The following is a 14,799-nucleotide window of genomic DNA, read 5'->3' as shown; positions in this document are numbered from 1 at the left end:
CAGCATCCCTTTTGCACGACCTCATTACTGTATCTTATATATCATCTCATGTATATATTGTAAGTTCATAAAATTTCTTTTTACCGGGTATTTATATGGTGGAGGGTATATACATCAATAATAGTTGGCTATACCCTTAACACGTCAAAGTATACATTGGCTGTAAATTATAATAGTGTTGCATACATTTGTTGGTTGCCATTAAAAGGCAATTTCGGGTTTACTGGGACGATTCTAGATACATTCAAAAATCGGCATGATGGTTTGAGTTTTTTTTTTCTTTTTCATAATTTCCGACTACTAAAGATGACTCATCCTGTGTAGTTAGGCGACGACACATATGATTTCTCAGATATTGTATCCTTAGAGTTCATTAGTGCCGAAATGGTTGACTTTGAATTGATGGGCGATGGTGCATTTGATGTCCACCTTGCTGTTCATGAAGAGGTATAGTTGAAGCTTATCACCTATTGATGGTGGTGTCTACCTGCTGGTGTGAAATGAGGAGGGATGGTCATGTTGGGTGAAGCATTGGTTTTTTTTCTTTTTCTTTTTTTTCTTCGTTTTGTCTTTTGCCATGTCTCATGCCTACTGATTTTGCATAGTTCAGGGATTCTTTCTAAGGCGTATTCACAATGCACACCATTTGAAGCTCCACAGCCTACCATTATACCAGTTCACATGCCTATTAACCAGTAGATTCCCATTTCATGTACATAGCGGCATCCTATTGTATATAGGTTATTATGTCCCTCAGCATTTAAGTATCGATTTTAGTCCTTTACACTCCAGCAAGTCATTGTATATGACTTCTGTATATCACATGCGTACAAGTGATCATTTCACATACTCTCAATTATAAGGATATGTAAATATATTTTCCTGTGCATTTTCTCTCATGTTTGTATCATCATAGGCCTCTAGGTAGATATAATTTTCATATTTATTTCAGTAAGGATATTTTCAGATGTAGACTTCATTCAGTGCAATTTTAGGTATTTAGGCCCCCCATATGTATGATCCTTCTTTAGATTTAGCATGATTTCTAGATATTTCCCTATCCATTTCTAATCAATTTTTTTTTTTTTACATTCCTACTATAATTCATGGAAAATCACCTGTGTCTGGTCATCAACATAGGACTTTCAACCTCCTCTCTGCACATTGTATTTCTTGTCTCAAATCTCACTTGCAGGGAAACCCGACGGATGCTGACTCTTTTAATGCTGTATTTCTTCATTTATTTTACTTTATGCCAGAGATGTAATAATCAAATTTTGGAATAATATTTACTTTCACTGCTTAGATTAGGATGTATGTCATATAGTTTGAGTTTTTGCAATATCCTGATTATGCAATTCATGCATTTTATTTCAAAATCACTGTGGATGAACACGAATGGCACGTGCACCAACTCTTAGAGTGTTGATGAACTCGGTGGAGTCCATATTTACGGCCCTAGTCGAAATATGGACGAGACCCAGATTCAACATCTTTCTACCAGTCACACAGAGCCTACACTCTTAGGCTATCTTAAAAATTGCACATCATATTTCCAATTTTGCAAAATATTGCGAATTAAATCAATTAAACTCTGAACATGTTCATGGCCACAGTCAGAATATGTGAAGAATTTACTTTAGCTTAATACACATTTTTTAACAAATTTCTCAGAAAATCTTTCCAGATGTCTTTTTCAAAGTGCATACATCCATCCAAATCATCTGCATCATGGTAGCATCTGCTTTTCTCATGATTTTCTCAAGAAAATTTCACTCCATGGAATCGATTCCTCAAGAAACTCGGAAAACTTTTCAAAGTTGGATTTTCCCAAGTCCAGTTTTCCGTGATTTTCCCTGGAAAATGTTCTTTTCTTAAGATTCATCTTTCAAAAGGAGTTTCTCTTTATTCTCAAGAATCAAAATCAATTTTCAAACATTTCAAGGCTAATATTCTCAGGATTTCATTCTCCTGAGTTTTGACTTTCCTTCTCCGAAAAGTTTTCCAGTAAATTTCAATCATTTTCCATAGAAAGTTTTCCAAGTCAGAATTTTTCTGACCAACATTTTCCTTTTCAAATGTCCATCTTTTCTCAAGAATTCTTTCTCTTTTCCCAGGATTTTCATCCATTCACGATTTTCCCAAATCTCCATAAACTTTCTTATGATTTTCAACTCCTTTATCTAAGTTTCCTGAGAAATTAATTTCCAATTTTCCTTAGAATCATTTTCCAACTCTAAAAGCATTTTCCAAGCATACATCATGTTTGCTAATTTGCACTTTATAAAATTTGATAGCACATACCTGAATTCTCTGTGCATTTAGGATAGAACACAATTTCGATGATTTAACTAAGTCAAGCACAATTTTGGTCCTTGGTTCGATTACCCCTGTTGAAGGCGGCAGAAACGGTCAAACCTTGTACCGACAGGTCGAGCCCCTTCCCATGGATTTTCCCGCTATTTTAAAAAACGGAGGCGAGTATTTCAAAACAATTTCCAAAACTCAGATGAAGTTTGACTCGCAGAAATCGTTTTCCTCTCTCTCCCGCAGGGAAGGGAAAAGGGAAAATTTTTCTGGCGATAACACGTCCAGGACGTTCATTAAATTGACAGAGTGAGCCGAATGGCTCGAGTTGAGCATGGAGAATAGAGTCTATGAAGGCTTCACTTTCACTAAGAGCAGCAGTTAGAATGAGTAATAGAAAAAAGCTCATTTCACTCATTCTATCAGAAATAATAAATGGAACCACCGCAAGGGGCAGAACATAGATTACTATTATGGGGCAAAAAGTTCAAACAAGAATGATCAGAAAGGAAAATCGATCCCTCAATACAATAAGCCGCTTCCACTAGAGCAGGGACCGAAACCCCGAGAGAAAGTGAAACATGAAGGGTGGAGTTATGACAGGAAGTTCACTCCGCTAGACCAATCACTCGAGACTGTGCTCGAGTACATGTTGACCAAAGAGATGGTCAAATTGCCCAGGCTGGTCAATCCCCCTGTTCCCATGGGGAAATTCAAAGATCAATTTTGCAAATTTCACAAAACAGTGGGGCATAATACTGAGAACTGCTTCGTTCTCCAGAATATTGTTCAGGATCTCATCGACAAAAATCTTCTGGTAGAGGGTGCCAAAGATAAGAATATAGAAATTTTGAAGAAACCGTTTCTTCATCATTCTACAGTGGCTATTTTTTAACAACATTTTCAGCCGCAGGAGCATATCAGGCCATGCTTTGAAAAAGATATGCAAGCTCAACATCAGGTCCTTGTGCTGCAGCAGGCTCAGTCCAAAGCTCAAAAAATGGATCTTATTTCAGCCTTTGGTAAAATGAAGGTATCTGCCAAGCCCGTTGGGGCATCCCCTGAGGTGGCTAAAAGAATGCCATGGTTCCCCAAACACTTCATTAAGTCTGCCCCAGAGAAAAATGAGACATCAACTCAAAAGCCGATAACTGCATTATCCAATGTCTCAATTTTGGATCTAGCCCAAGCTTCCGCCAAGCATTAGCAAGTGTTGGATGATCTATTGTGGAAAATCAAGGTGAAACCAAGCATAACTCCTGAAGACATGGCCCAGATAGTCAATCAGGTATGACAAATGCTCTGATTACTTTTTTAGATGAGGATCTCCCCAAGCCGCATGTATTTTACAACAACGCTTTGTATGTTGTGATTCGAGCCAGAGGAATGACGGTTCCTCACGTGCTGATAGATGGAGGCAGCAACCTCAATATATGCCCAGAAATGACAGCCAAAGCTTTGGGCATCAAAGAGGAAGAATACATTCTGGACCCAATCACCATCTACGGGTTCGATAATCATGGTCAGACTGCGAAATGAGAAATCTTCCTAGAGATTTTCATTGACTATTCAGTCCATTTAGTTCTCTTTCATGTGGTCAATGTGCCGCCAACATACAATCTGTTGTTGGGACGACCATGGATCCACAACACGAATGCAGTACCGTCTACTCTTCATCAGTGCGTCAAGTGGTCAAAAGGTAGAATGATCACAACAGTCTTGGGCGAAGATCCGGAACAGAGGCTAGCACAACCCATGGTTCCCAGACCCACTTTCACTACTGATATCCCTAGCATTAGGCGCATTGAAGAGGTCAGTTTCGAAGAGAACTCAAGAATACTGTAGACGACAAAACAACCAACGTATACAGTGGCCATGACTCGATGGAGAGGCCCACATTTTTTCAAAATTGGAGGACAAATTGACTATAGCACATTCAGGGATCATCCTCTATTCTCTCAATTTATGAAGGCCAAAAAGGGATTTGATCTATTAGTAAAGCATGGTTATTAGCCTTTTCAAGGTCTGAGCAAAAATGAAGATGGTCGTCTCGAGCCTGTAATTCCTCAGCACTATCCTAAAGGAGCCGGATTGGGCTTCAATGGCAGAAGATCTCAGAAGGGCACTATTTTTGTCAAGGGGACACATTAAAAAAATCTGTTTGTCTTTTCATTTTTATTCTTTTGTTTTCGCACTAGGATGATATTCCATTTCATTTTCATCATTGTCATTTGATTAATTCAATCTTTCAATAAAGTTGCAAATTTCCTTCATCTATCTGGATGCCATTTGTCTCTTTACTTCTTATCATCAAATCTTTGCAAAATCGCCATTATTTTGCTCTTTTATTTTTCCAATTATTTTCTCAATAAAAGCAATTTGTTTTATGATGGGTGATTTCCCTGAATCAATTTATTCTCTAATTTTCAGAATGTCTTCCCGATCTATCAAGAAGCTCGTTCTTAATCCAAATGCCTTTTAAAAGCCGGCAGTGATTCATCAGGTCAAAATAAGAGCAGAATGCAGTCAGACTACAAAGCAGTCAGAAGAACCCGCAGAGTTCGATTCAGCTCTTCAAGAATTACCAAAATTTGCATCAATTCAGAAACAAGATGAGCCATCATCCTTAGTTCAAAATCCGACTGAGGATATCAATATTGGATCAAAAGACGATCCCAAAATTCTCAAGATTGACAGCAGTTTGAGCTCGGAAGAGAAAGAAAGGCTCACCCATTTTCTCAAGCAACATAAAGAAGTGTTTGCATGGACGTACGAGGACATGCCAGGTCTGGATACCAAATTGGTTGAGCATCGCCTCATTCTAAAATTAGATGTCAAGCTAGTTAAGCAGAAGCTAAGAAAAATGGATCCTCGAGTGGAGCAACAGGTTAAAGAAGGTCTAGAAGACCTACTCAAAGCAGGGTTCATTCGAACCATTGACTATCCAGATTGGCTAGCAAATATTTTTGTTGTTCCCAAGAAGAATGGCAAGGTTTGAATCTGCATCGACTTCAAATATCTCAATAAAGCGACTCCTAAGGATGATTATCCACTTCTTAATATTGATCTTTTGATCAATAGCACGACAGGCCACACCATGTTCTCTTTTATGGATGGATATTCCGGATATAATCAGATCAAGTTAGCTGCTCAGGATCAATCCAAGACATCTTTTACTACTCCTTGGGGCACTTTTTGTTATATAGTCATGCCATTTGGGCTTAAAAATGCTGGAGCCACTTATCAGCGTGCTATGGCCGTCATTTTCCATGATCAGATGCACAAAATAATGGATGCATATGTTGATGATATTCTGGTTAAATCCAAAGAAGAGGAAGATCACATCGAAGCTCTCAATCAAGTTTTCAAGCGGCTCATTCTTTACAAATTAAGACTCAATCCACAAAAATGTGTTTTTGGAGTTGAATCCGGCAAGTTGCTAGGCTTTTTGGTCAGCAAAAAGGGGATAGAAGTGGATCTCGCTAAGGCCAAGGCCATCATTGACACCGCCCCCGACTAATCTCAAAGAATTGCGTAGCCTTCAGGGACGCATGCAATCAATTCGGCGATTCATATCTAATTTGGCCATGAGATGTGAGCCTTTTAATCATTTGCTCAGAAAAGGAGTGAGGTTCGAATGGGGACCAGAGTGTCAGCAATCGTTCGAACGCATCAAGAAATATCTTCTCAATCCTCTTGTTTTAAAGCCCCAGAATTGGGGAAACCCCTATTGCTATACATTTCTGTTAATCAAGTTGCTTGCGGCGGATTCTTGACGCAATATGAAGAAGGCAGTCTGATAGAGCATGCCATTTACTATGTGAGCAAAACCTTCATTGATTATGAGAAGAAATACTCTCAAATAGAGAAGACATGTCTAGCTCTGGTTTGGATGTGTCAAAAATTGAGACACTATCTGCTGGCATCTGAAGTCAAAATTCTATCCAAATTAAATCCTCTCAAGTATATTTTAGAGCAACCCTTTCTCAGCGAACGAATTGCCAAATGGCAAGTCCTATTGATGCAGTATGATATGGAGTATGTCTCCCAGCAATCTATCAAAGGCCAAGCAATTGCAGACCAATTGGCAGATTTTCCTCTAGCAGAGGATGTTAAAGCCGAGGATGATTTCTCCGATGATTGAATCTGCAATGTTCAACAATCTCCAATTTGGAATTTATTCTTTGACGGTTCCAAGAACATGGCAGGTATAGAAATCGGGACTCTGCTAATCACATCAGAGAAGGAGATGATCCCCTTTTCTCTCAAACTGGATTTTCAGTGCACTCATAATATGGTCGAGTATGAAGCTTTGATACAAGGTCTGAAAATTCTATAGGACTTTCATGTCAGGAGAGTGTATGCATATGGTGATTCTTTGCTCGTCGTCAATCAAGTCTTAACCGAATGGCAATCGAATGATCAGAAATTACTTCCTTATCAGAAGATTGTCTCAGCTCTTGCCAACAAATTCGAAGAATTCCAACTTTTCCATATCAATAAAGATTTTAATCAAGTTGCAGACAGTTTAGCCAATCTGGGATCCATCATGTCTTTCAAGAGCGGAGAATCTTGTCGCTCCTTTGAAATTGGCAGACTCGATTAACCTGCTTTCGTCCCAGTAGAGCAGATAAACCAGGCTGAGCAAAAGAAAAGGCCCTGGTATCATGACATCAAAAATTTCATTGAGACTGGAGAATTTTCTCCAAAACTCTCAAAAAAAGAGCAGCGAGCAATTCAGCGCATGTATGCCCAATATTTTATTCTTGCCGATGTTCTCTATCGTCGTGGATTCAGTTCCGAGTATTCCAGATGTTTGGATGAAAAAGAAGCCAAAGAAGTTGTGCAAGAAGCACATGAAGGCATTTGCGGTGGTCATGTTGGCTACCAAACTCTTGTCAAGCAAATCATTCAAGCAGGATATTACTGGAGAACTATACAACAAGATTGCTATCATTTTGTGAAGAAGTGCATTCAATGTCAGATGCATGCACCTTCCATTCATGCGCCAGCGACATATTTGCAATCTATTGTCTCGCCATGGCCATTTTCTATGTGGGCTTTTGATGTTGTAGGCCCCATCACTCCTGCTTTAAATGGTCACGAATATTTTCTGGCCGCAACAGAATATTTCACTAAATGGGTAGAAGTAGTCACTCTACGCACGGTAGAAGGTCGACATGTGGTCTCATTCATCCACAAGAATATTCTGTGCCGCTTTGGTATACCACATGATATTGTGTCAGACAATGATAGTCATTTCAAGAATGAGAAAATGAGGACATTCTGCTCAAAGTTTAGAATCCATCATCATTTCTCCACTCCTTACTATCCTCAAGGGAATGGTCAAGTAGAGGCCACTAATAAGATTTTGATTCAAATCCTGGAGCGAACTTTGGAAACAGGCCATGACTGGCATGAGAAGATTCATGATGAGTTGTGGGCATACAGAACCACCATTCGAACTCCAACTAATGCTACTCCGTCAGAACTTATCTACGGAACTGAAGTAGTAATGCCTCTACATGTTCAGAAACCTGCTCTGAAATTTGCATCACTTTTAGAATTACCTCTTGATCGATATCAGCAACAACGGCTAGTACAACTTGATTTGTTAGATGAAAGAAGACACAGAGCAGCAGAGCATGCTCAATTATATCGTCAGAGGATAGCCAGATATTATGCAAAATCTGTCATTGAAAGAAAATTTCGAGCCAATGATCTAGTGCTCAGATCAACGACTTATCTCAAGCACCGCCCGGGTGGCAAGTGGTCACCAAATTGGGAATGTCCCTATGTTGTCAAAGAGGCATTACCCCGCAATTCATATCGGCTCATCAATGCCGACGGAGTGGAATTACCAGATCCCATCAATGCTCGTCATTTAAAAAATTTCTATACTTAAATTGTTCTTTGTAATTCCTTAAATTTTCTTCAATAATGATCAAATTCTCTTTTCTCAGTTACACTGGGGCATTTAAAAAAAAAATGTTTTTATCTACAAACATCTTGTATGCATGCAAGATAAACAATTCTCTCATTTTGCACGCATGTGCACTCATTTATATCATTTTCATATTTGTATACATCTGCATTCATTGGTATCTGCATTCATTGGCATGCATCTGCATCAAGTTCATTACCCACTCAGGATAAGGGATAATCCTGAGACCCCGACAATCATTCTCATTACAATTTCCAAATACTTTAAGAGCATAGGTCTCTTTCAAAAATTCAAGTCTCAATTTAAAAACAAGGTATGTTTTCAAAATCCAGTGCTCGAAAGGGTACATTTTCAAAACCCAGTGCTCGAACTGGTATATTCTTAAAATCCAATGTCTATATTTTCAAAACCCGGTATTCATACCGGTGTTCTTTCAAAATTGAGCACTTTTGTCAGTGTCTCACTGGTTGGCCGTGGCAGTCGACCTCTTGGGTTCAGTCTTCGTGTTGATCATTCATCAAAATTCAAGTTCCAATTACCAATTTCGGCCCTTGGGCCATCCAATTACCAATTTCGGCCCTCAGGCCACCCAATTTCAAAAATTTTAATTTCAACCTTCGGTTCACTTAATTTCCAATTTCGACCTTCGGGTCAATCAATTTCCAATTTTCAATTTCCAATTTTCAATTCTCAATTTCCAATTTCCAATTTCCAATTTCCAATTTCCAATTTCCAATTTCCAATTTCCAATTTCCAATTTCCAATTTCCAATTTCCAATTTCCAATTTCCAATTTCCAATTTCCAATTTTCAATTTCCAATTTCCAATTTCCAATTTCTAAATTCCAATTTCCAATTTCCAATTTCCAATTTCCAATTTCCAATTTCCAATTTCCAATTTCCAATTTCCAATTTCCAATTTCCAATTTCCAATTTCCAATTTCCAATTTCCAATTTCCAATTTCCAATTTCTAATTTCCAATTTCCAATTTCCAATTTTGATCTTTACGGTCACTCAATACCAATTTCAATCATTTTCTCTTGCGAGAGACCCTTTTTACAGGGAGAGTTTGAGGGGGCTCATTCTTTTCGCATGCTATCCTTTGTTCACTTAGCCCCTTTTTAGGGAGAGTTTGAAGGGACTCGTGTCTTTGTGAACCGTTTGCAAAACAAATTTCCAATTTTATACAAGGAACCCTTAGTTAAGGGAGAGCTTCGACGGAAGTTTGCTTTCCTTGTGACCATAATTTCATACTAGGCCATTTCATTATGGAGGACCTTCTTTTCAGGGAGAGTGTAATGGACTCACTCCTTCATGATCAATTCACCGACCTCACCATTACCGCCCCTCTTTCCATAAGAGAATCTTAATGTTAGGAAGTTTTGACGAAAGCTTAATTTCTCTTCGAAAGATTGTTTTGCAAACACCTCCTCTTCGGGGAAGAGAGGAGTAATTTCTATTTCCCATTTCTGAATATTCTCCTTTGGGGAAAGGAGAAGAGAATTTTTGTCATGGATGTGTTGAGTCGCGCTTCAAATGCTCGCTTTCACCAAGGATTTCAAGAACATTTTGCCAAATTGTTATTAAATATTTGTTGATTTTAAAATCTTTATTGCACAAAAACATTACCTCAGAATACCTCCAGTATTATTTCCGAAAGGACAAAGCTTTCATGAAGAAGGATTCAAAATTCAAAATCTTTTTATTGACCAACCAAAAGGATGAAGAATAAATCCTCGATATGGCCAGCAAAGGAAATTCAATGTTGTTGCAAAGCCATTAGTGATCAGTATTGATCGCAGTCAATGGCACATTTTTAAAGATCATTCTTGGAAAATAAAGCAGTCGAAATATCCTGGGTAATACAGAAAAATCCATTCAATTTTCATATCTCCTTAATCATTTAAGTTGCAATTAAATATCTGCAAAAGGGATCTCTCAATTGTCTTCAAGATAAAGACAAATTATGCGAGTTAGATCCCCGGAGCCAAAGAAGATTTGGATCATCTCCAAGATGGAGTTTGTGAATGATCCCTCTAGGGAAAGTTCAGATCACCATCAAGATGAAGGAAACTGCGATGAGCCTCCCGACAAACCCTAAATGATATTTAATTTCTGCTATCATCAAGAGATTTCCAACCAAAGAGCCAATAACCGTCAATATAATCCCTAAGAGAAAAGAAGGATCAAAACATATCTGAGACGAAGAAGTTTGTGACATACCCTTCCAAAAAGAGAGAGAAAAGTCAGAACATTTCCAAAATGAAGGATGATGTAATCCCCCCCCCCCCAAAAAAAAAAAAAACCAAGAGAGCTCTAATTCTGCCAATAAAAAAAAGTGGGCAGAAAGATCATCATGAGAAAAGAATCCCAGGATATCAGATTGCCGAATCTGCCAAAGAATCCTCTTTAAATTTTGTGAAATTCTATTATCAATATTCTTTCACTAATTGCTTTCACAATATCAAGAATACTCTCTTTTTTGTTCATATCAAGGAAATTGATAGCTTCCTTGAAAGAAAGTCAATCACAAGCAATTTGAATTCGAATCTTGATTCTATGGAGTTAAGCCCAGTCGGAGGTAATACTTCAGGTAGAAAAGAGGAAATATTTTTGCACCAATGTGCATCATTTTGAATTAACAACGATTTTCAACATTTTGACAATATTTTCTAGTTGTCCTAGCATGAAGCGAGAGCTTGAGGTTCATCTTCGGTACATCTTGACACCATTTGTTATCCCTTTTAGGACTTGATAACGAGAGTTTTCAAGATTCCTTTCCTTCTTTTGGTATAATCTGAGTGCCTGGGCTCTCAGATTCGCACACTTCCCTGTGTCCCCACTGTCCCACCATAGACAGTTCAATTTTGGCTTGAAGTTAAGCCACAAATTATTTTCTTGCAAAAAGTCATCAATTTCAAAAGTTATTTAGTCTCAGCAATGAGGCATCCAAAATCAAACCCCTTTTCAAGTTTTAGGGACCCCAATTTCATCCTTTTGCAAAACCCCTATTGGATTCATTGTGCGGAAGTCCGAAGGTTCCATCATGGGTTCTTCTTTCAAGAATCCCATCATTTTCATTCCCGGTCAGGTTAAGGGTTAAACCTGAGCCTCATTTTGATGAGGTATTTCATTCTCGGTCAGGTTAAGGGTTAAACCTGAGTCTCATTTTGATGAGGTATTTCATTTCCCGGTCAGGTTAAGGGTCAAACCTGAGCTTCGTTTCTACATGAGGTATTTCCCGTCCCATCTAGGTTAAGGGCAAAACCTGAATCTCACTTCTTTGAAGTAAATTTTTCTTCTTCATTCTTCATGTCATATCTACCATTTTTCATCAGGGCTAATCTCTTCGTATCCAGTCAGATCCTTCTAACTGGGGCATTTTTATAGCCCAAATTTGGTGTGTTTTTCTTTGCCACTAAGCTCGTCCTTAAGCCAGCTTAGTAGCAAAGAGGGGCATCTGTAAACACCCCAAATTTTCCTCATCCATGCTCAGACAACCCTCCTCGTGCAGTGCCAACCCTGTTAGGTCAATATAGGAGTCAAACCCCGAGTCAATTTTAGAAAATCACCATTTTACCCATTTTCATTAAGAAAATTACCATTTTACCCCTAGGTCATCCTGGACCTCATTCAGTCGGAGTCAACCAAGATCATTGGTCAATTCAGAACATTTAGAATATCAGTCATTTCAAGCTCATCTGAGCTCATGATGAACATACCATTTTCATTTCTGACCATTCCTGCCAAAATGAGATCATTTCTTAAAAAATGAGCTCATTTCTCACTCAAATCCCAGCCAATTGTCTCTGAGTTAGTCATTCACAGTCAGTCATATTCCCCAGAGTCTAACTTGAGCTCACCAGGAGTTCAAGTGCTTCAGTTTCAGTTCAAAACCATTTCCAAGTGTCCAGGAGCCCATTTTAGCCTGTTTCAGCTTTTTCAACTGAAATTGAGTTGAGTTCAGTCAGTTGAGCTAGTGTTTGAGCTTTGATTTTAGTTCATCACAGTATCACTAACCTTTGTCTTAGCTCAAAGTCAGCTCAGATTCGTAATTCACTTCACTTCAGTGACCATTCCATACCATTTCTCTAAAAATGGCAGTTTTTCTTGAAAATTTAGTCGGAAAGGTCAGTTGAGTCAGTGTTTGGTCAGTTCATTTGAGTTCTGAAACTCTAAAACCCAGATCAATCCATCTCATTTCAGTTCAATTCAGCTCAAACCCTAATTTTCAGTGTCACCCTAGCTCGGTAGTGCCTGAAAACCATTTCTTGAACCATTTTGCAAATTTTATTAATTTTAACACTTTTTGAACTGGTACAAGTGTCAATCAGGGTCTAACATCCAAAATTCTTCATTCAGGGTTAGCATTTCGTATAGCATTTCATGTCATTTCTCAACATTTCATAAAATTTCATCATATTTCATTTCATTTTCGAAGTCCAGAACTCTAGTTTTATAAATTTCAATCCAGATCGAATTTTAAAAGTTTTCAGAAATCAATTTCAAACCCCGGGTTTTCAAAATTGACATTTTTACCCTCAAGAGTCTAAATTTGGAAATATTTTATCAAGAAAAACAATCTGGATTTATTTCAAACTCAATTTTTCAAATTCTATACTGGATTTGCTTCACAACGGGGTATTGAACTTCAAAATCCAAGCTCGTTTAAAATACTGCCAAAAATAACTCGTTTCGTCTGGGAATTTTTTGAAAAGACTATTTTACCCCTCTAATTGTCAAAATGAATTTCAAAAGTGGAATTTGGACCCGCTCTGAGATGTTCCATTTGCATTTGTCTTTTAATATATATATATATATATATATATATATATATATATATATATATATATATATATATAAGAAGAAGAACAATTTATTTTATTTTACATTTTTTATTTATTTATTATTTAGTTTTTTTAGGTGGGACCCACAAGGGGGTCGACCCCCCTAGCTCCTCTCTTCCTCTCCATTTCCTTTCTTTCTTCTTCTCCTTTCCTTTTTTTTTTTCTTTTCTTTCCTTCCTTCTTTCTTCCTTTCTTTTCTTCCTTTCTTCTTCCCTTTTCTTTTCTTCCTTTCTTTCTTTTTCTTTTTTTCCTTCTTCCTTTCCTTCTTCTCCCCCTTGGTCGACACCCCCTTCTTCTCTTCCTTTCCCATCCTTTCCTCCCTTCTCTTCTTTCTTTTTCCCTTTCCCTTCCTCTTTCTTTTCTTCCCTTCTTCTTTTCCCTCCTTTCTTTCTTTCCTCTTTCCTTGGTCCAGCCACCTTAAAGCCTTTGATTTCTTTCTATTCCACAAGGCATTCACGCCAGCCCCTTGGAGCTCTCTCTCTCTTTCTCTCTCTCTCTCTTGGTGCCTCAAGCATTCCAGCCACCTCTTCCAACTTAAGCACCACCATTCACACTAACTACACCTTGTAACCATCTCCAGTTGATTCCAGCAGCACCCTTCCACGTTGGCAGCACCACTCCAACCCTCTTGGTGATAGTTCAAGACGTCAGCCATTAGCCATCAGCCTTAGCAGCCACCTGCACCGAACACAGCCGCCTTCAGCAGCATCTTCAGGTGATGCCACCATCACATCAAGCCCCCGCACCATCGAAGTTCCAGCACGTACAAGGTGCTGCCCATCTCCACCTTTGCTCCAGCCGTCTACAAGGTGCAATCAACCCTTGTGAACACCCCAAATTTTTCAAAAGTTTTGTAAAAATGACCCTTTTGCCCCTAACCCCGTTTTCTGAGAAAATCAAAGCGATTTCAAAAGCTAAATTTCAGTCATTCTTCAGATTTTCTGGATTAAAAACCATATTGATCCATTTAAAATCGATTTCGGGTTCGAACCTAGTGTTTTAAACCTAAATCTGAGCCTCGTTGTCCAAAGTTTCAAATTAAAATTTTAAAATATCAAAAATAAATTTTGAAAAGCTCAGACTGTCCATCTGGTATCCTGTTGGATTCGTAGCCTTGTATTTCTCAATTCGAGGTTTCAAACCTCGAATATTTTCTAAAAATCCGGATGTGAACTCATTTTCTGAAGAAATTTTCTCCAAAATAGCCTTGAATTCTCAGAAAAACTCTCTTTTGTAAATATTTTGCAAAAATACAAAAAAACTAGTCTTAAATCTTTGTTTTCTCGTAAAACTTTAGGATTTTATTCTAGAAAATACAAAAAAAAGGAAAAATAACATAAAAACAAAACAAAAAAACAAAATTTTGGAAAAACTACGAGAAAAACGAATGGTTTCAAGCTTTTCAAAGCTGTTTTTGCTAAAAAACTCATTTGAAAAACCATTTTACATAAAGTTTTCTTTGAAAGGGATCCTCTTTTTGGAAAATCAAGAAAGACACAACGGAATCCTTCCCGCGTCTCCCTCCTCTCCTCTCCATCGTTGATCTCAAAACAACCCATCCTCTTCACGCTCATCCATCTTCAACGAACGAGTTCCTGAAGCTTCCTCCCCTTCTTTAAGAGAGGCGTGAAGAGGAAGGGCTCGGCATCCATTGTAATCCACCTTCATCGACTTCCCTTCTTCACCACCCGCTTCTTTTCC

Source organism: Nuphar pumila, chromosome 17 (genome assembly GCF_984573655.1).
Source record: "Nuphar pumila chromosome 17, dmNupPumi1.hap1.1, whole genome shotgun sequence".
In the NCBI taxonomy this organism is placed as follows: Eukaryota; Viridiplantae; Streptophyta; class Magnoliopsida; order Nymphaeales; family Nymphaeaceae; genus Nuphar; species Nuphar pumila.
Note: the sequence above shows the minus strand (reverse complement) of the source record.